Here is a 20607-nt window from a genome sequence, read left to right on the forward strand (position 1 = left end):
AAAATAGATAGATATGTGGAAAGTTGGCACAACCGTTTTAAAGTTTTTGTCCCACTTGCGAGCCACGCACAACTGCGGCGTAACGGTTATGTGGATTGTGTTATCGAACTCATTCACTGGTCGATGGAGCGAGGGCCACGTGTCAGAGTGTTGGAGGCACCGGAACGTCCAACAAGAAGTTGTGTAATGTAATATTTCCAGTTGTGTGTCTCGTAGCCAAGACGATCTCAGAGACTTTGTGGCGATTCATATCGCTACCATAACAAGGTACTAATACACAGCAGGCGTGCCAATCGAGCTATAGCACTCAAACTGTTGCATTTATACTGTCAAAATACACACACCGTTAGCCTGAAGGCTAGAATGTCGGCTATTCACTCTTGTAATCTAGATTCGAATCACGGTCGGCCCAATTGGAAATCGTGATAGGTTTTCGCCGGAAAGTCCTGTTTCCCTATCGGCAGTTCACTATGGCTTGATTAATCATCACCATCATCATCATCATCATCATCATCATCATCATCATCAACATGTGGTGCTATGAAGTTCGCGGAAAAAGGACTTATAGCTTGGACTCGTCACGCTTAGGTGAATGACGTAGAGTTAAGTATCTACTAATCGAGAAAAAACTACTAAAACACAGAAAGTACTGTAATAGCTAATAAACAATAATAAACACGTAATTTGGATGTTATATAAGAGGTATTTTTATTTTCTAATTATAAAGTGAAACTCCTGTGATAGTATAGAAAACCGATTTCCAGATTGTTTCATCTGTACATTAGCTATACATTTTCAGCATCCTGAATTTGAAAAAAGTTATTTTGAGCATGTCATCTTCCGTGTACAGCGATTTAGCCTTAATTACCCTATTTAGTTTACTTTGTTCATATTTAATATAATATAGGCCTACAAATAAAGATAAACATGAGATATAATCGTCACTAAAAGTAATGGATCTTTATTTTTAAAATCACAGTAATAAAAAAGTCACTTTACTCAAAATATGGCTTCAATACGTTTTTCCCAACATTTTTCTTAAATATGATAAAGGTACAATTAAATTCCATAGGAATTAACTTCAAAAATCTTTGTGACAGAACAAATGCTCTTCGGGATGGCTTCTACCGTTTTATCAACTGCCGATTATCTTCCAGTACGCTTTTTCTAAAATAGGGTTCCAGTCTCTCTTAACTGTCTATCCCAACGACGAATATTATTCTCGTGCCGTGGTTCTTCGTTAAATACGCTACCAAATCACGTCGTATACGAGTTACAGATTCAAATTTTTCCAGCCACAAAACACATGGTTGACTGCCTCCGTGATCTGTTGGTCAACATGCTGGCTTTCAGATCAGGAGGTCCTGGGTTCAATTCCCGGAATCGGTGCTCGGTGAATTTTTCTTGAAAAAGAAAAATTACCTGGGTGTATAGAGTCTGGAAATTTGTATGATTGTGAGTGTGCCGGGTTAATATTAATTAGCCAATCATCAAAAAATATAAAATACATCAGGACTGTCGCTGGGCAGTAACCTGAACACACGTTTCAGCGTCACATTGGTGACAAGTAACTCCATCTGTTAGCACAACCATAAAGCATTAATAGATGCTATAGAGTTACCAGCAAAAAAAAAAATGGCATTTTTCTTAGGCAATCCATCTTGTATAATTAATTGTAACAATGAAAATTATTGTATTTGTTCGATTTTTATCGTCTTTTGTTTCCTCCAATGTCTCAAACTAAAAGACGAAAATGTTTTAGAGTTATTTTCATCTGGCACCAATATTACATTTCTACGTCTAATCATTCAAAACATATAATCCTCTGAAACTCCACCATGACTATGGAGCACAATGTATAATAAAATTTGCATATCAATGGTGTTTAGGTAAAATGGCTTATCCCATAAAAGAAAAATTTCTCAAGAACGACAAAAGTTAAATTTAAACACATTGCTATTAGTTATCTTATAGGAAAGAGTGTGAACATAATTGTCAAAAACATATTTTCAAGTTTTCTAATTAAATTTTAAATATTTACACTAATTAATTACAGCAAGAAAGTTATTTACCTAAACAGCATTGATATATTTAAGTGTATTAAAATGAGATAATAAATTTCACACATAGCCTATTCCTACTTTTTAACACTGTTATTAATGAAAATAAGTGCACGTTATTTATAAATGTGTTAAAGAAATAGGTTTACAATAAAATTTTCTTGTACAAATTAATGAAAAGTTTGTTGAAGATCCTAATTTCTGATGAATACTTTCAGCTGGTCTCTGCCTATTAATGAAGTAAAAATTTTGCGCATTTTGGCGGCTTACAGTTTTATTGAACACGTCATGTAAATTACATCTAGTGACGGTCCTCAGTCTGTACTTCAGAGAAGAAAATTTTCCAAAAAAATTTCCAGATTTTATTTTGTATATCTTCTTTGTAACCCATAGAACTGACTTATCTAACAGACCATCTGTCTTTGATAATTGACTGTAAATTTAATTCAAGCCACATTCTTCACGTTTCTTCCAAAATATCAAAATGCATTTTTGTCACAACTTCCTTTGTTTCGCTGAGAATACTTATTTTTTCTTTTGTTTGCAGGTGACATAATTGGAAGCTCATGTTTACCTATGCAGTAGTAGCGCTTTCGTCTAGACTCTATATTGCTTTCCATAATGTCTGACAGGAGACGTAAACATAGTCGGCAGAGGAAGGGAGAAGGATAATTGCTATTCGACCAATGACAGAGGTCACATTCCAGACTTATCTTGACGTTGATGATCCGAAGCGGTAGTATTCAACCGGGGGTACGTGGGGGTTCGCGAAGACTTTTTAGGTGGTACGTAAAATATTAAGTAAGCATAGGCCTATACGTTTCATGAATGATCAGAGTTAATGAAAACTATTTATTTCAGAATGAATTTGTATTGCATTCTATTACTCTACTCAAAATGAAATCTTGCAGATCCGCTTCTTATGCTATTCGTGCTCCTATAATATTAAGAATGACATTCGTCAAAATCGATGCTTCGGGATGTACTAGCTGAGTGTAACATCTTTCAGTAGTGTGTGATCACTGTTATATGCAGGCTTGGTTTCTTTACGTCTTATAAAGTCTCGTATCTCACTCCTTATACTTGACAAATAAAGTGCACATTTAAAACGTTCAGTTTCTTCTCATTATTGGGTTAGTAGGCTAAATATTTTCATTTCTCTTGCGACGTGGAAAAATTCATTAATGAAGAAAAAGTAAAATCGATGAAAACCTGAAAGTGACCATAGTGTTGAACCACTGACTGTGAAAAGTGCGACATCATCTGTTCTATCACGGGATGTCAGTGAAAATAGTGTTGAATCATCTACGAGCAAATCGAAAATACCGAAAAGTATGAAATGTAGATATTACTATGAATCTTATATTACATATGGCTTTTTGTCGAATATGTGTGATTCACCTGTTATCCTCTGTATTATTTTCAACCACACTTTTTTGAATAACTCTATGAGACCATTCCTACTTCACAGACTAATCATGAAGATTATAAAGAGAAACTAGTTGAATATTCGAAAGTGATACACGATTTTACACAATCAACAAAGGTAACAGTGGAGACATCGTATGAGTTACCGTTGCATTGCTAGTTGCAAAATATAAATCACCAAATACCGCAGTTGAATCCCTTCTTGTTATTGGCTGCTTGGCTATAGCACAAAAAAGTGTTACAAAAAATTCCACTACAAGTAATAAAAACAATTTCGAATTTTGACACAAGCGTAGAGCGTTGAATTCATGACATGGCACAAAATGTTGAGCAAATCGCAGCAAAAATTAAATTAGACAAAACTTTTGCGATTCAAATTGAATCGGTAGATGTGTCTGTTGATACCGAGTTACATAAATATATTTATTTTCGCTATGTTGATGTGAAGAAATGTGATATTGCTGATGAAATTTTAGAATGTATACAATTACCAGACCATACAAAGGGAGAGGCTATTTTTATAGTCTTGATAATTTCGTAACATAATTAAATTTGTCATGGGCTGGTGTGTGTGTCTGCAGATGGAGCTGCTTCACTGACAGGTTAGAAAATTATCTTGTTGCTCGTATCCGCGAAATTAACCCAAAGTAATTTGGCAACATTGAATTATACACAGAGAAAACTTGTTCGCGGAAATATAACTCCTGATTTTGAGGCCTACACAAAATATTTATTTTTATTTTACTCTTTTTTTTTTTAACGCGCGACGAGATGGGATCCACACATTCAACTGTTTTCGCACACGGAGGTGCAGTGATTATCACGAGAACGCATATTGACTCACTCTTTTTAATTCAAAAACGAGGTAACGTATTTACTTACAAAACTGAAATCTGATCTTGTGACGTATTTTGAAGATGAAGGATAGATTTGTCAATTACCTTATTTGTCTGATATTTTCAACAAAATGAATGACATCAATCTTGAACACCAAGGCTTCAAAAAAAAAAAACAAAAAAACAAAAAAAAAAAAAACAATTTAAAGCCCGTGAGAAAGTGAAAGGGTTTTATAAGAAAACTTTATTTTACATTGACTTAAACGGAATATTGCAGTTTCTCCAACTGTGAATATAGTGAATAAACTGTAGTTAGTAGGCCTACTGCTGCTGGAGTTTTGGAAATAATAAAATGCCACCTTGAAAATCAGGATACAGTTTTTCTTAATTTTTCGAAAAATTGAGAAAGAAAATAATACACACGTTTGGATTACAAATACTTTTTCCACCACAGGCATCAGTTCCCCTGAACTTGCCTTCAAATTGAAAGAAAATAATATGTTACAAATTTAATGTCCGTTGATAGTTCACTGCAAATAAGGTTCGAAAACTTGTTCATTTGTGACTTTAGGTATTTTGCAGGGTTTCTCTGAATTGACACCAATCAAAACGAAACACATAAATCGCTTGAATCCATAATCACTCTGATATTCGCACTCACGAAGATTCGGCCAAAAATCGAATAGCTGGCGTGCAGAAAACACCCTGAGGCGTCTCATTAATGCGTCACAACCACTGAAGTTAATAATATAATAAGATAATTGTTCTTTTCTATGATATTTGTAACCTTGTGTAACCTCTTTAATTATGTATTTAATGGCATGATTGTCTTTTTCATAGTTTAAAACTGAGTTATATTTAACAATTTACAAATTGAGTTCAATTTAGTTTAGATGTAGTTGTGCCTACTTTGAATTAAGCATAACAACTTTGGGGATATGAGTTTGAGTGAAAAAGTATCCCTAGCGGTAAGGGGAGAAAATTGGTTGAATACTACTCGTCTGAAAGGTTCTACCTCCGTCCAACTTCAATATAAGCCTGAAATGTGACCTCTGCCAATGGTTGATTAGCAAGTATCTTACTCCCTTCCTCTGTCGGCAATTTGTACGTTTCCTGTCAAACATTATGGAATGCAGTATACGAGTAATAGCCTACAACCGAGTACAACGTCGGAATGCATGGTAACTCAAACAACCCTTGATTTCGATGACAATGACTTTGGATTCGTTCAAGATCCAAGTACTCATGCATAAGAGTCTGCTTAAAAAAGTAATGTAACAAGAGCTCTCATAGACAAACTTCATAATACTATCATTACCTTCAAATACTAACATTAATACTGATATTCTAATGCTGACACTGAAGTAGGCCTACTGAAATACTATATTGGAGACTGACTGAAAATTTTTATTTCAGCTGGTGATAATATTAGTATTATGCACCATATAATGCATCATCATTCATCATTCAAGTTTCAAACACTTGTCCTGTATCTGTGTCTTACTGTTTTTCTTATTGTTTGTTTACATTTTGCTATACTGTTTTTAATTTTGTGCTTTTAATTGTATTAGAAATGACGGAAGAAGAAGAAAATATTGAAGGCATCACTTTGAAGAATATTAATTCATTAAAATCATTCCTAGAAAAATTAGAAGAATTGCCACAGCTCTGGAAATTAACACATCCTTCCTATATTAAGAAAATTAAAAGGCTGAAATAAATTACTGATTATAGGCCTATACATTAAATTACGTTTTATTTAACGACGCTCACAATTGCCGAGGTTATATCTACGTCGCCGGTGTACCGGAATTTTGTCCCTATGAAGTTCTTTTACAGTAGTAAATCTACTAACATGAGCCTGTTGCATTTACGCACACTTCGATGCCATCGACCTGGATCGGGATTGAACCCACAACCTCGGGCACAGAAGGCCAGCATTCTACCGACTTCGCCACATAGGCCGAAAAGTCTATACAAAAACATGAACAATGATCCTACTGTTGTTGATACCAGAAAAAAAATTAATGCACTCCGCTCAAATTTCAGGAAAACACCCTTATCGTGGTTTTTTCAATGAAAAGCCACAAGGCTGACCAGGGCTCGAACCCGGACCACCGACGAGACAAGCTGAAGGTACAGACAAATCAGCTACTGCATAGACTATTAAGAGTTAAGTACAGTCAACTCTGGATATAGTGAACAATCGGGTATAGCTATCGTTGGTCTCGACCCGCATACATTAAAAAGTACATTAATATTTCCGTTCATAGTGAACCCTCGCTTAGGTTATAGTGACCCTTAAAAATTTAACTTACAGGAGTTGTATCCCGACAAATTCTTATTTGCAGCCAGATCTTGTGTAACATTGAAAAATGTGTTGAGAACAACATTCTAAGTTTCTTACTCCTTCAGTCAAAGGACAAAGGTAAGATTAGTGATTCCTAGACAATGAGCTGTAGGCTACTGTAAACGCGTGTCGACCTTACCTCACTATACCGTCGAAGGGTTGCCATTCTGTTCTCAGGCACACTACTCTACTGTTATTTCTAATCCTTCACTGTCAAAAGTTTGCCTTTTGTTCTCAGTAACATTTCCATTATGATGGATAGCATCGAAACAACGGAAAATGATAGTGCCTTCTTTTATTAAAATAGGAGGACATTATGTCCAGAGCATAGATGAAGGTAAGATTTCGATGGCTTTCAAACTCCATCAACCCCCCCCTCCCAGTTTCCATTCAGTGGCCCAGAAAATACCAAGGCATTCACACCATAACAGCTTTTGTCACTTTTACCTGGTCAGACTGTTTCTAGTGTTCGAACAGTGAATGTATTGTATAAAAGTATTGAAGCGTAAAATATTTTTTGGAAGATAAGGCGAATATTATAAGTGACGTTGGTCTTTCGTAAGCGGACGTGGGTCGGCAGCATACAGTAGTTTAAGTAAATAAATTGTGAATAGCAGTATACAGTATAGAGTGAACATTCCACAAAAAATGAAATATTTTAATTACTGCGTAGTATTTTATTTTCTTATTCACAATTTCATTCATTCCTGCCATTTAAGATTAGGGGAGAGACACTTCGGATTTAGTGTACCTCGGATATAGTGAAAGAAATATGCAAATCCGCAGAGGTTCACTATATCCGGAGTTAACTGTAATTAGTATCATAACATTTATTATTATTATTATTATTATTATTATTATTATTATTATTATTATTATTATTGTTGTTACCTTTAAAAATGCAAAATTATTGTTTCAACTTACCGAAAGGAACACCAGGACTTGAATGTTGATGTCTGTAAAAGACAGAGAAAAAAATTAGGTACTTTTAATAGTAGTAATGTTCATTTAATGCTTATTTGTTACCCACTAATAATCCTAGGATTTCTATATACGGGAATATTCTAATTGTATATGAAGTAAATGTGTTTGGTAATAAAATAAAACATGTGGATCTATGCCTTCAGCAGGCTGGAGAGCATTTTCAACGTCTTATTTAAATGGGTAAGTTCATTTTTATTATTATTATTATTGTTATTATTATTATTATTATTATTATTATTATTATTATTATTTATTAATAAGGTATTTGGTTTTCTCTCTCTTCACGGTTCCCTCTACATTCATTCCCGCCAGTCTGAATACTGTTATAAGTACCCGATTTAGGACGACCATGTCCAGTACGTTAAATGTTGTTTTAGATGTATGTAATAAGCTGCCCATACACTGATGTGAAGGTTTTATAATGTTTGTATGATTACGATAAAACTCGTCTGCAGGTTTCCTTATTCTTCTGCGATTCAGTAGGCCTACTAGCACCACTTGGTGTTCAGGAGTCAATTCTTCAACTATTAATCAATTTAAATTAAACTCAAATCAATAATTATAATTCCTCCTTCAGCTATCAACAAATACCAAAATAAAGAAAACAGAACAAAAAGTAACTGTACCATCATGGTTTACCATTCCCTACCACACCATTAAATCACGAAACAGAACTATAAATGATTATTGATATTGTAAAATAGTGTTGTACATTCTATTTAAAAGATTCAGCAGTAGCACAGATGTTGACACGTTGTAAATAGTAAAGTTAAGGAAATTAGAATAGACTACCAATAATGTGTATACATTGTATTCAAAAGAGTTAGCAATATTGTAATGTGTAATCTATTAGCATGTAGTATTGCATTTTGTAATGAAACATGCTTGTAAAACAGGATATAACAAATACATACAGTACATACATTCCGAAAGAATGAAGTACATACCGGTAATGTAACTCTTTTACGCCGCTGTCTCAACATCTTAGGTTATTTATTGTCTGAATGAGATGAAGAACTAATGCCGGTGAAATGAATCCGGGGTCCATCACCGAAAGTTACCCAGCATTTAATCATATTGCGTTGAGGGAAAACCCCGGACTAAAACCTCAACTGGGTAACTTGCCCCGAACAGGAATCGAACTTGGGCCGCCTGGTTCGTAGGCAGACGCGCTAACCGTTACTACACAGGTGTGCAATGAATGATGTAATTCGATAAGAAAATGATAATTTATATTGTATATAAATCGAACATATTATTCACCTAATACGCAGTCGCTGTAAATACGTGGTTTACACGTGGTTCCTAGAAGAGCATCTTGTCTGGTTTTATCCCAATATACATATATATATATATATATATATATATATATATATATATATATATATATATATATATATATATTTAATTATGATGCATTTTACGACGCTCGCAACTGCAGAGGTTATATCAGCGTCGCCAGTGTGCCGAAATTTTGTCCCGCAGGAGTTTTTTACATGCCAGTAAATCTATTCACATGAGCCTGTCGGAATTAAACATACTTAATTGCCATTGGCCTGGACCGGTATCGAACCCGCAACCTCGAGCATAGAAGGCCAGCGATATACCAACTACGCTAACGAGACCGACTCCTAATAATAAAATAATGATAATATAATAATTTATTTTATTTAATTCCCGGACACGTGACATAAAGTCATTCGTCTATAATAATATAATAATAATAACATCAACAACAACAACCACAATAATAATAATAATAATAATAATAATAATAATAATAATAATAATAATAATACTTACTTACAAATGGCTTTTAAGAAACTCGCAGATTCATTGCCGTTCTCACATAAGCCCGCCATCGGACCCTATCCTGAGCTAGATTAATCCAGTCTCTATCATCATATTCCACCTCCCTCAAATCCATTTTAATATTATCCTCCCATCTACGTCTCGGCCTCTCCAAAGTCTTTTTCCCTCCGGTCTCCCAACTAACACTCTATATGCATTTCTGGATTCGCCTATACGTGCTACATGCCCTGCCCATCTCAAACGTCTGGATTTAATGTTCCTAATTATGTCAGGTGAAGAAAGCAATGTGTGCAGTTTTGTGTTGTGTAACTTTCTCCATTCTCCTGTAACTTCATCCCTCTTAGCACCAAATATTTTCCTAAGAACCTTATTCTCAAACACACTTAATCTCTGTTCCTCTCTCAAAGTGAGAGTCCAAGTTTCACAACCATAAACATCAACCGGTAATATAACTGTTTTATAAATTCTAACTTTCGGATTTTTGACAATAAATTGGATGACAAAAGCTTCTCAACCGAATAATAACAGGCATTTCCCATATTTATTCTGCGTTTAATTTCCTCCCGAGTGTCACTCATATTTGTTACTGTTGCTCCAAGATATTTCAATTTTTCAACCTCTTTGAAGGATAAATCTCTAATTTTTATATTTCCATGTCGTACAATATTCTGGTCACAAGACATAATCATATACTTCATCTTTTCGGGATATACTTCCAAACCTATCTTTTTACTTGCTTCAAGTAAAATTCCCGTGTTTTCCCTAATGGTTTGTCAATTTTCTCCTAATATATTCACGTCATCCGCATAGCCAAGAATCTGATGTAACCGGTTCAATTCCAAACCTGTCTGTTATCCTGAACTTTTCTAATGGCATATTCTAGAGCGAAGTGAAAAAGTAAAAGTGATAGTGCATCTCCTTGTTTTAGCCCTCTGTGAATTGGAAAAGCATCAGATAGAAATTGGCCTATGCAGACTCTGTTATAAGTTTCAATGAGACACATTTTAATTAATCGAACTAGTTCCTTGGGAATACTAAATTCAATAAGAGTATTATATAAAACTTCTCTGTTAGCCGAGTCATATGCCTGTTTGAAATCTCCCCACACCAACGCGAAATATTCGCAGCCGCGGCGGCGACGAATATTTCGCGTATACAGCGGCAACGAAATTCGCACGTTACCCCACACCGACGCGAAATTTTCGCAGTGCCGACGGAGACCAAAATTCGCGTATGCAGAGGAATATCATGTCGTAGCTCCTATGATAGTCAATCAATCGCACTATTATTTTTATGATTGGCAGGTCAATGTCTGACGGAAGCATGGAACAAATTTTGAAATCAAAATTGTTTTTAAAACGCGGGGGGGGAGGAAGATACTAATTTGGAAGTGATCTGTTGAAAATAGACATTTACACCTTCAGAAGTGGTTATCGACAAAATTTTTTATTGAATAATTTCAAGGGAAAAATTTTTCCGGGGCCGGGTATCGATCCCGGGACCTCTGGTTGAACGTACCAGCGCTCTGCCAACTGAGCTACCCGGGAACTCCACCCGACACCGTCTCAACTTTTCCCTTTATATCCACACAACTCGCGCGGGCTGACGAAACGCCAGAGACCCACATCGAGTGCACACAAACACTGTGTGACTTGGAATTGTGGTTTTCTGTTAACGTACACAGTGACGTATATATTATCCAAATCTAGTCTTTCAGGTAAAGCTTCCTGTGAAGCAGATTTGAATAATTTCAAGGGAAAAATTGTTCCGGGGCCGGGTATCGATCCCGGGAACTCTGGTTGATATTAATGGATTTTAAATTTTAATATAAAAATGTTACATGACTTAAACAAGCAGTACATTTTATTTAAGAACTAATTATGGATTGAATTATGAACTATTAGAATGAATATAATTGTGTAAAAGATGTAAGTGTAACTATTAATATTATAAACTGACTTTTCTTAGTTACATACTGTACATTCAAAGCTCTACAGTATAACTGGGATTTATTATTAGGAATTCACACAAATTACAAAACATTTCGACTTTAACACTTTTTTAATTGTCATGTACGCGCTAGATTGGAACATACCTTAGTAATCTGGTCTCCCATTTGTAAATCACATTATTGTTGTTGTTGTTGTTTAGTTAACTGTCCGAAGTGATACCAAGAAGTGACCACTTATGAGGCAACTAGATAATGCGATAGGGTGGCCAGTTCCTTTCCCCCTCCATTGCATGCATCGCCGACTAGCTACATATTACACTAGTCAGGCTTCAGATGCATACAAACAATTGTTCTTCTTCTTATATATATATATATATATATATATATATATATATATATATCGACAAGTGAGCTGCAAGTACTGCCTGATATTGGTCTACAGTGATTTTGCTACTGAACAAAAACAAATGTACTAACCATAATTTGAGTGTGCTGATTACAGATCTGAAGTCCATTTTGTCTATAAATTTTAAAATAATAACATGTTTAATTGTTACATTTTTAATATATTAAATCCATTTTATTTATTTTATTGTGATCTTGCTACGGAATAAAAACAAGTGTACCAATCTTAATTTGAGTGTGCTGATTACAGATCAGTAGTTCGTTTTTTTCTATCATGTCACAATTTTTAAATAATAACATTTTAAATTTTTAATTACGATGCGTGACAGTACGGTCAGGTCAAAACAGAGTGCAGTTGATTTCGAAGCTTGGGACACATTTGTACTAGTGTCAGCTAGGTTTTTATGAAATTATCGAGCTCATAATTATGCTGAGCTAGTATATAACATGCTTAAAGCATTTCAGAATCTAGGTTGTCGCATGTCTTTAAAAATTCAGATTTAGGGCATATATATCAGTAATATTCACCTATTTTTATTTCGGAGCAAAACAAAAAGTTAGAATTTGTTGTTCAGTGTTATTGAAATGCTGAAATCATTGCTGTGCAACAAGCTCGCTAACGACACATTCAACGTCGATTTTACATAGGGTAAACTAGGGTCTGTTGGACAGTCGGGCATGTTGGACACTCCGTACTTTAACGTGTTACCACGCCACTTGTGGGCACTTGTCCAACAGACCCTAGTTTACCCTATTCTTCGAGCCGCGAAAGCAGCATTATAATCTCGTTTCCAGTAGTGCTTAGAAGAATTCTAATCTCAAACTTTAAACTCCATTTTATATTCTTTGTATTAACACAAATTAACGATTGCCACATACAATACACAATAATAACTAGATCGCGGAACTTCATGCAATTCAATGATTTTATTGATTTGTCTTATTGAAAAAGTAAAAGTGAATTTTTGCCAATCATGGTTTTACGTCCGAATGAAGCCAACTCTATTTTGCATAAGCATTTAAAAGAGAAAACCCTCCAAATATATATATATATATATATATATATATATATATATATTGCATATTTAAATGCATATATTAACATATTTTCTTATTTTGCCCGAATTATTATCTAATTTCAAAATTTCTCTGTGATACAGATAAAAATAATTTCCAAAAAATATAAAAATTTGTGAGAAATAAAACCAATATTATTTAATTATTGTTGAGGACATGAAATTTCTGCGAAGACAATGCTGCTAGTGAGCTCTGATTTGATAGAAAAAAACTGCATGTATTTAAACACTTGCGACAATGAAGTCATGAGGAGTGTAATTTTTTTTTCAACTCGTTTTACTGCACAATCAAGTGAAGAGCAAGTACATGATGGCTCTGCTTACAAGTTTAAACCATCGACATGCCGAAACAAAGAAGTAGTAGAAAAGATTTATTGAAGAAATGAGTTTCTGAAGAAAATGTTTTTCTACTGATTGGAAAATCGTGTTTTGTGCAATATGACTTCTTGATACTTAATACTTCAAATTGTTTTCATTTATATCGTAATATGAAACCTCTAAAACTTATTTTTTACTGCATATGTTTCAATTTTAGCGCATATTTCCACACATTTTATTGCATATTTGCATGCATATTTGCAGGTTTTCCAATGCATAAATTTCCGTGGTATAATAATTACTATAACGTCCTGCAAATTGCATTACCCAACTAATAAAATCATTAAAATCTTATATAACATGGAAAATTAAAAGTAAACGACATTTCTTACTGAGGAGCTAATATTTCATAACATCAAGGTAGAGATGCAAAAAAAAATCGAACCAAAGTGTCCCACAACGCCCATATTTCCTCTATATATCTTGTGTCTATAAGGCACAACACTGAAATAAATACCTAACCTAAAATGTAGGACATTGTCTTCGTCCAATGTGTCTGCTTTGAATAATAAATTACTTTCAGACTTTGTACTCCATAAGCATAGCTCTCCATCTGCATGTAATAAACAACATTTAGCATGCAAGTAGTGCTATCAAGTGAGAAGTATAAGTCAATAATAATTTATGTGTTGCACACAATGCAATATGATTTGTTAGTGTGAATAAATATTCGCATAAACGATTAGATTTATTCGTACCACGCAGAACTATTTCAGCCTAAAGATGTGCTGTCCTTAAATAATGTCTGCAGCTGCAACTGTGACCTACATGAAAATTCGCAAGTGTCATTAATTCTGGCATTACATCACATATTACCAAATAATTACGTTGCCAAGGACTACCTGTAGTCGCCAGAGATGTTTGAGATAATACAACAGAGGGTTCTGTTGCGTATTTATATCACGTTGCAAAGAGAGAATTTGATTGGGGCATAGTATTTCCTTCGCGATCCACCACATTAGCCAGAACAAGTGAAACTATCATTGACATTCTCGCCATATGCTGAGCTGAAAATGTCGAAGGGACTGATTGGGATGAACAGGCCTGAAGTGAATTGATGAGACAAATTCTTCAGTGAGTGAAGTGGCGTACGGGCTTGGAACTCACATCCACTTGATTCCTACAGACACAAGACCTAGTAGCAACACGCGATTCCCACAAGGCTATATTTGCTATGGACCCTTAAACGTAAACTTTCACACAAATAAGAAAATCTTAAGCATTCACTATGAGCAACTCTTTCGTACGAAATAATCAATTATAGATTGTCGAACAGTATTGTCGACAAATGCAGATGACTGCAGCAAAAAATCGAGTGCGTGATGTCTTAGCAACGCGTTTTGTTTACATTCTATTTCATGGAGTGTATATGCGCTAATTTTGACAATTAAAGAAGATTTAGTAATGCTTCTTGGCTTCTTATACCTATAGAAGCAGAAAATACTTTTCACTCTGCGCTTTAATTCTATGCACTACATTCATTAACGCGTCACTTCTGTATTGTGATTGTCTGATGTCTTCTTTTCAGCGTAAACTTAAACATAAAATGTTGTGTCACTACAGTTAAGCACGTATTAGTTATTTACGTCACAACAACTGAAAGTGAGGTTTCACGGATAAGTTGAATTGTTTATGGTGAGGTCGAAATTTCGAAATTAATTCGTAAAACACTTTCAATTCTTGTAACATACAATAGGCCTATTTTATTTCATATTATGTCGAATGTCATTACTTTTAATAAATGAATACTAACATGTACGTATTGAACAACAGGTAGAAAAGAACACCCCTAAAATGTGCTCAGAATGAACTGGCCCTTATGTACTGTATGTATTGTGAAGTTGGCGAAAGAACTACTCTCAATGCGGGGGACATCCTTGCAGGCACAGTTGACAGAAGGAAAATCATGGAGGGAGATTTGGATGAACATTCTGAAGTTCGAAAAGAAGTAACAGATAAATGCAACATAGTTATGGAAGTATGGTCCAAGGAGGTAGAAATTTCGTAGAAGTTTTACAAGGAGAACAGACGCAGGTATCTACGACTTCCATAATCGATAGAATTAATATTATATCGATTTGTGTAATTGATAACATGAAATGCAAATAAATATAAACATAGTGTAGATATATTATTTGCTAATCGCTATATTATTCTATAGGCCTAGTGTTGTAGGCCAATTCTAAAATATTGTAGTATGAAATCTTAAAAATTCAATATCAACCTTATTTTTGTTTTAATAATTCATTAAGCTTACGCAGAATTTGCTTGTAGATAATGATGTCCCAGTTACTGGCATATTGGAATGTTGCCCATTGCGTGACCGTCATTGAACAATTGATAGAAAAGAACACACCTAAAATCTGCTGAGAATGGATTGGCCCGAACTGTACCAACTTTTGAAATGTGATAAAATAATTTGGAAGTAAATAAAGAGGATTTGTCTGTATAATTTCTAATGAGTACTTTCAGTTATTTAGTTTTGAAGTTCATTAAGTATGTCATGGTTTATTAATAATAATAATAATAATAATAATAATAATAATAATAATAATAATAATAATAATAATAATAATTCTTTATTTATACTGGCAGAGTTAAGGCCATAGGGCCTTCTCTTACACTCTACCAGGTCCCAAAGTATACAATCAGTGAAAAATTTAACAAAAAGTTCAAGAATAGAATACTAACATATTACAAAAAAAATAATGAAAATGGCATAATAAATCGACATTAAACAACATGAAAATAATACCATAATAGAAAAAAAGAAAGTAAAATACATTGAAATATAGTAAAAGCAACTCATTTAGTACAAATAGTTAATATGAAGAAAATAAGGAAGAATATAACAAAATGGAATGTAATAAAATAATAAAAAAGAAAAGAAATACGATAATTAAAGAAGATTCACAATAAAAAGGGTATGATAATAAATTCATCTGGTGATCAGGAGAACAAAAAGGGGAAAAGAAGAAAAAAGACATTTATATATTTTTACAAAACTATCGCAGAGAAAAGGACTTATAACTGAAAGGAATCGGAATTGAAAAAAATGCAATTTTAGTTTATTTTTGAAACTAGACAATGTCCGACAGTCTCTGAAATATTGTGGTAGAGAGTTTCAGAGATGAGCTGCAGAGACGGTAAAAGATGAAGAGTAGATGGATGTTCTGTGTTTAGGAATAGAGAGTGTGATATAGTGTTGTAAGCGAGTATTTACACTGGTCAAAAAAAGTTAAGCATATTTAGGCATATAACGATTTTTATTAATTGAAATAAAATAGATAAATTATAATTGGGTTTCTTGGTTCCACAGAATAAACTTAAAAGTAGAAATACACTATTTGTTAATAATGGACTCAATATGAAATGAAAAAGTTGCATTCTTTGGAAACAACGGAAAAGATAAGGGAAGTTGAAATTCGTACATCATCAAAGAAAAGGAAATGGTGCTTTCAGTACCCTGTTTAATAACGTATTGGTCCTCCATGAACCCTGAGGCACTCTTGTATGCGACGGGGCATACTCAGTACCAACGCATCTAAGCTCTCCTGAGGCAAATTGTCCCATTCTTCCAAGGCAGCATTCCTGAGTTCTTGAATCGTTAATGGGTGATGTGGACGATTGGAAATGGCTCTCCTGAGAAAGCTCCATGCATGCTCTATGCAGTTCATATCCGGTGAGCATGCTGGCCAATCCATTCTTCGGATCCCATGTTCTACCAGATACCGCTGCACACTATGAGCACGATGAGGCCGAGCATTATCGTCCTGTAGAGTAACAATTCCCCTACAGTCTCTGCAAAACCACTTACTATGGGTTGGAGGATGTTGTTCTCATATACGGCAGCAGTCATGTTTCCCTCTATTGAAACCAGTGGTGTGCGGCGGCCAAACATGACACCTGCCCAAAACAAGATTGAACCACCAAACTGTTGGTGACGTTCCACGGTCATTGAGGGATGATTTCGTTCCCCTGTTGGTCTCCATACGCGAATAGAGTTATTGTCAGGGTGTAGGCCCATTCTCACTTCGTCTGAGAATAAAGTTCTGGTCCATTGGTCTCGTGTCCAATTCTCATGTGCTCTAGCCCATCTTGCACGAGCACCCCTGTGATGTGGACGGAGTGCTGGAGTCTTGAGTGGTCTTCGAGCATACAACCCTATGTCATGAAGTCTTGCGCACAGTTTGGCTACTTACAACAACACCAGTGGCTTCGCGCAGGTCATGGCGCAGAGTTGTAGCTGAGGCTATAGGGTTCCTACGTGCAGATAACCTTACATACCGGTCCTGACTTCGTGTTGTTTTGCGTGGACGGCCCTCGCGAGGTCGATCTGCTATGGACTGGGTTTCGTGGAACTTTCTCCACAGTCTGGAAACAATACTCTGATTCACATGAAGGATGTTAGCAACATCAACTTGTCTCATGTTTTGTTCCATCAAAGAGATGATTTTGATGCGGTCTGCCATTGTAAGGGTGTTCCGAGCCATTGTACTGCACTATGAAGCAAAACGACACTGATTGAACTTTGCTCGAATTACAGACTTTGTTTAATAGCCGTGATTTGGATGTTACCTATTGATGCAGAATAAAACAAATGAAAGAGTCTGGATTGATAAACATAATACATGCCACATAAAACCAAAAGAAACATAAATATCAGGTATTATTAGGTAAACTGGAAATATGCTTAACTTTTTTTGACCAGTGTATTTCGTGATATGAGGACAAATGTTGAAAACGAGAAGCTAAGTAGCTATTCATATATTAGTGAGAGTGGCGTCCCTTTTGTGAATATTACAGTTAATTTTACTGTAATGTTCTGTTTGTCGGCCATTGCGTAAGACTATGAAGTAGTGAAATGAGACACAGTATGAAATAAACGTATTGTAAATGGTTGGTGTAATAGCTTGGTTTCTAGCTTTCATCTTAACTTTAAGTTCTGTTTAAGTTCTCGCTTCAATGAAGCTTAACTCTTAATCTTCCTATTTTTCACTTTTTTCTCTTTCAATATGCAAGTTCTGCACTTATATTAAAATATCTGTCATATTGTTTAAGGAAGTTATCTCCATCTTTCACAAATATTTCGCTCTAAAGAACTGTACAGCCATTTTGCGCAACCAAACTACTTTATAGAGTCTATCTCAGCTAGTGCTGCAGGCTTCAAATTTATTCGTCCTGAAAAAAGAATATAGATTCTCAAACTACATTTCTAACTTTTCATTAATTCTACAAAAGAGATAGTATTACGCCTTTAAAATCGAATTCGGAGACCCCTTTGATTGCTGACACAATTCTGCAAATAACAATTAATACTCATAGCTATGTGTTAAGCATTTCAAAATAGGTGGTGTATGACGTCATTTCACCTATGGAAGGAAAATATAAAGAACTGGAACTTATTTTGAGCAAATCGGCTTTTGTGAATAGAAATTCATAACTTTTAGTGGAAGCTATTATAGCCTATGTACAGTAGGTACATAATTCTGGGTTGAATTAACTCTCACTATAGAAACAAACGGCAGACTGAAGATATGTGAATAATCATTTTTGGTGTCAATATTAGGCCTACTAGAAACATGTATTTTCGCAAAAGATTGGAAATCGATTTTTTTCTGTCAAAGTATTTGATCTTTATAAATCGCATAATGAGAAAGTAAAAATGAAGAAGAGATATAAAAGAAGAAGGAAAACATTAGGCTACTTAAAGATGACGACGAAGATAATTAGAGATATTGTATGATTCTGATGTATTTTTGTTCCAATGTTTCTTCTTGAATATTCTTCAGGTCCTTTTGCACCACTGTTGCTCAAACGACAAATCCCTTGCAACTCTTCAGGTTATTAGGTGTGAGCATTTCCAACTTCCCGCATCGTATCATAAAGGCAAGCCGGGAGAAGCGATGTACGAGAAAATTTAATTCATTACATCGAAGCGTTCTTCTTGAAGTAACTCCCAGCAACTGGTAATAAGGAGAAAGGCAAATAACGATGACACGTATATACTCTAGTAAATAGTAGGCCTGTAATGTCAAAATTTATTTAAAAACTTAAGGGAGAAATGTGTGAAAATTTCGTAATTTTTTTTATAAAAAACACATTCTTGGTTTCTTTTGTACAATAGGAAGCTACGATGCTACACTTAGGCGAAGTTTTAGAAGCCTACGGCGGTTGTGTCACCAATTACGTCATCTCCAAAAGGCTGCGCTTATTAAGTTTAAAATGCATGCGAACTTTTAATATCATTTTCCCGTACTTTTCTTTATTGCTCAGTTCTCTACATTCACATTGCTTAGGATTCCACAAATTTTATGATAGGAAGCTGAAATTTATAATGCATATTCTTTAAGGCATACTTAACAAAATTATTTGGTATTTTTTAAAATACAAAAATATTTTTTGAATAAAAAATTAAATGTGTGCTTTCACTCAATAATTTCATAAATTTGAATATGAATATGTTTATTTTCCTGCCTCTGTTTAAAAAGTAAAAATAAAAATATGACAACATGAAAACTTTCTAAGAGATTAAAGATATTACAAAAAAAAATCAGACTTGATTCTTAAAATATAGAGGAAAAGGAGCATTTTGAAATTATGCAAATTATTGTTTCTTAAATAAAATAAATCAAAATACAGATCTATAGGCCTCAACATTAAACTAAAATACATCATTGTTGATATCAATAGGAATATGTGTACAAAATATCAAGGCTCTACTTTAAAAATATATAAAACAGAAATTTCATCCATCGCCCTCTTAAAGCTGAAAATTCAGAGTTTACTATACACACTTCTTATATCCTTGAACATCGAGTACTTGTCGTTACAACAAAGGATCATGTTCCCAATCCCCAGCGAGGACGATGAATTTTTATTAAAATGTTTATCATGGTTCTTTCAGAAAACAAATAGTTACTGATGTCCAGTATAGTAGATTTATAACATGTTAAAGAAAGCTATTCATGAATAAGAGAACGTCAAAGAGAATATTCCGTTTAAACGTTGGTCATGAAGGTAGTAGTTTTGCGTTCTGATTTTGTAGGTCTATGTGATTGCAGATATCACTGATGACGGAAGCAAGAAATTCAGAAAAAGATGGTCTAGTATTGAGTGAAGATCATGGAAACTTCTACACGAACATGAAGGTACAGATCTGGATTAGACATGAAGAGACGTACTACAAGCTAAAGACTAACACATATTATATAAGATTAAACATACCTTATTTAACATATAAATTTATACATATTTGGTAGTAACCAACGCAATTCAATAATATATATTCGGCATGTTGCACGGCGATAGCTTGTTACAGCACAGG

At 34.5% G+C, this 20607-nt stretch overlaps 1 protein-coding gene across 1 annotated transcript in view; it reads right to left on the bottom strand.

Moving 5' to 3' along the window:
* Gyc88E (Guanylyl cyclase at 88E) overlaps window positions 1-20607 on the bottom strand; it is an 810833-nt gene that overhangs the window by 620592 nt on the left and 169634 nt on the right. Inside the window, exon 2 of the mRNA XM_069840815.1 lies at window positions 7599-7630. The gene's annotated coding sequence lies outside the window, so the exon portion shown is untranslated. The remainder of the gene's footprint in view (window positions 1-7598; window positions 7631-20607) is intronic.

Source organism: Periplaneta americana, chromosome 12, assembly GCF_040183065.1.
Source record: "Periplaneta americana isolate PAMFEO1 chromosome 12, P.americana_PAMFEO1_priV1, whole genome shotgun sequence".
Lineage (NCBI taxonomy): Eukaryota > Metazoa > Arthropoda > Insecta > Blattodea > Blattidae > Periplaneta > Periplaneta americana.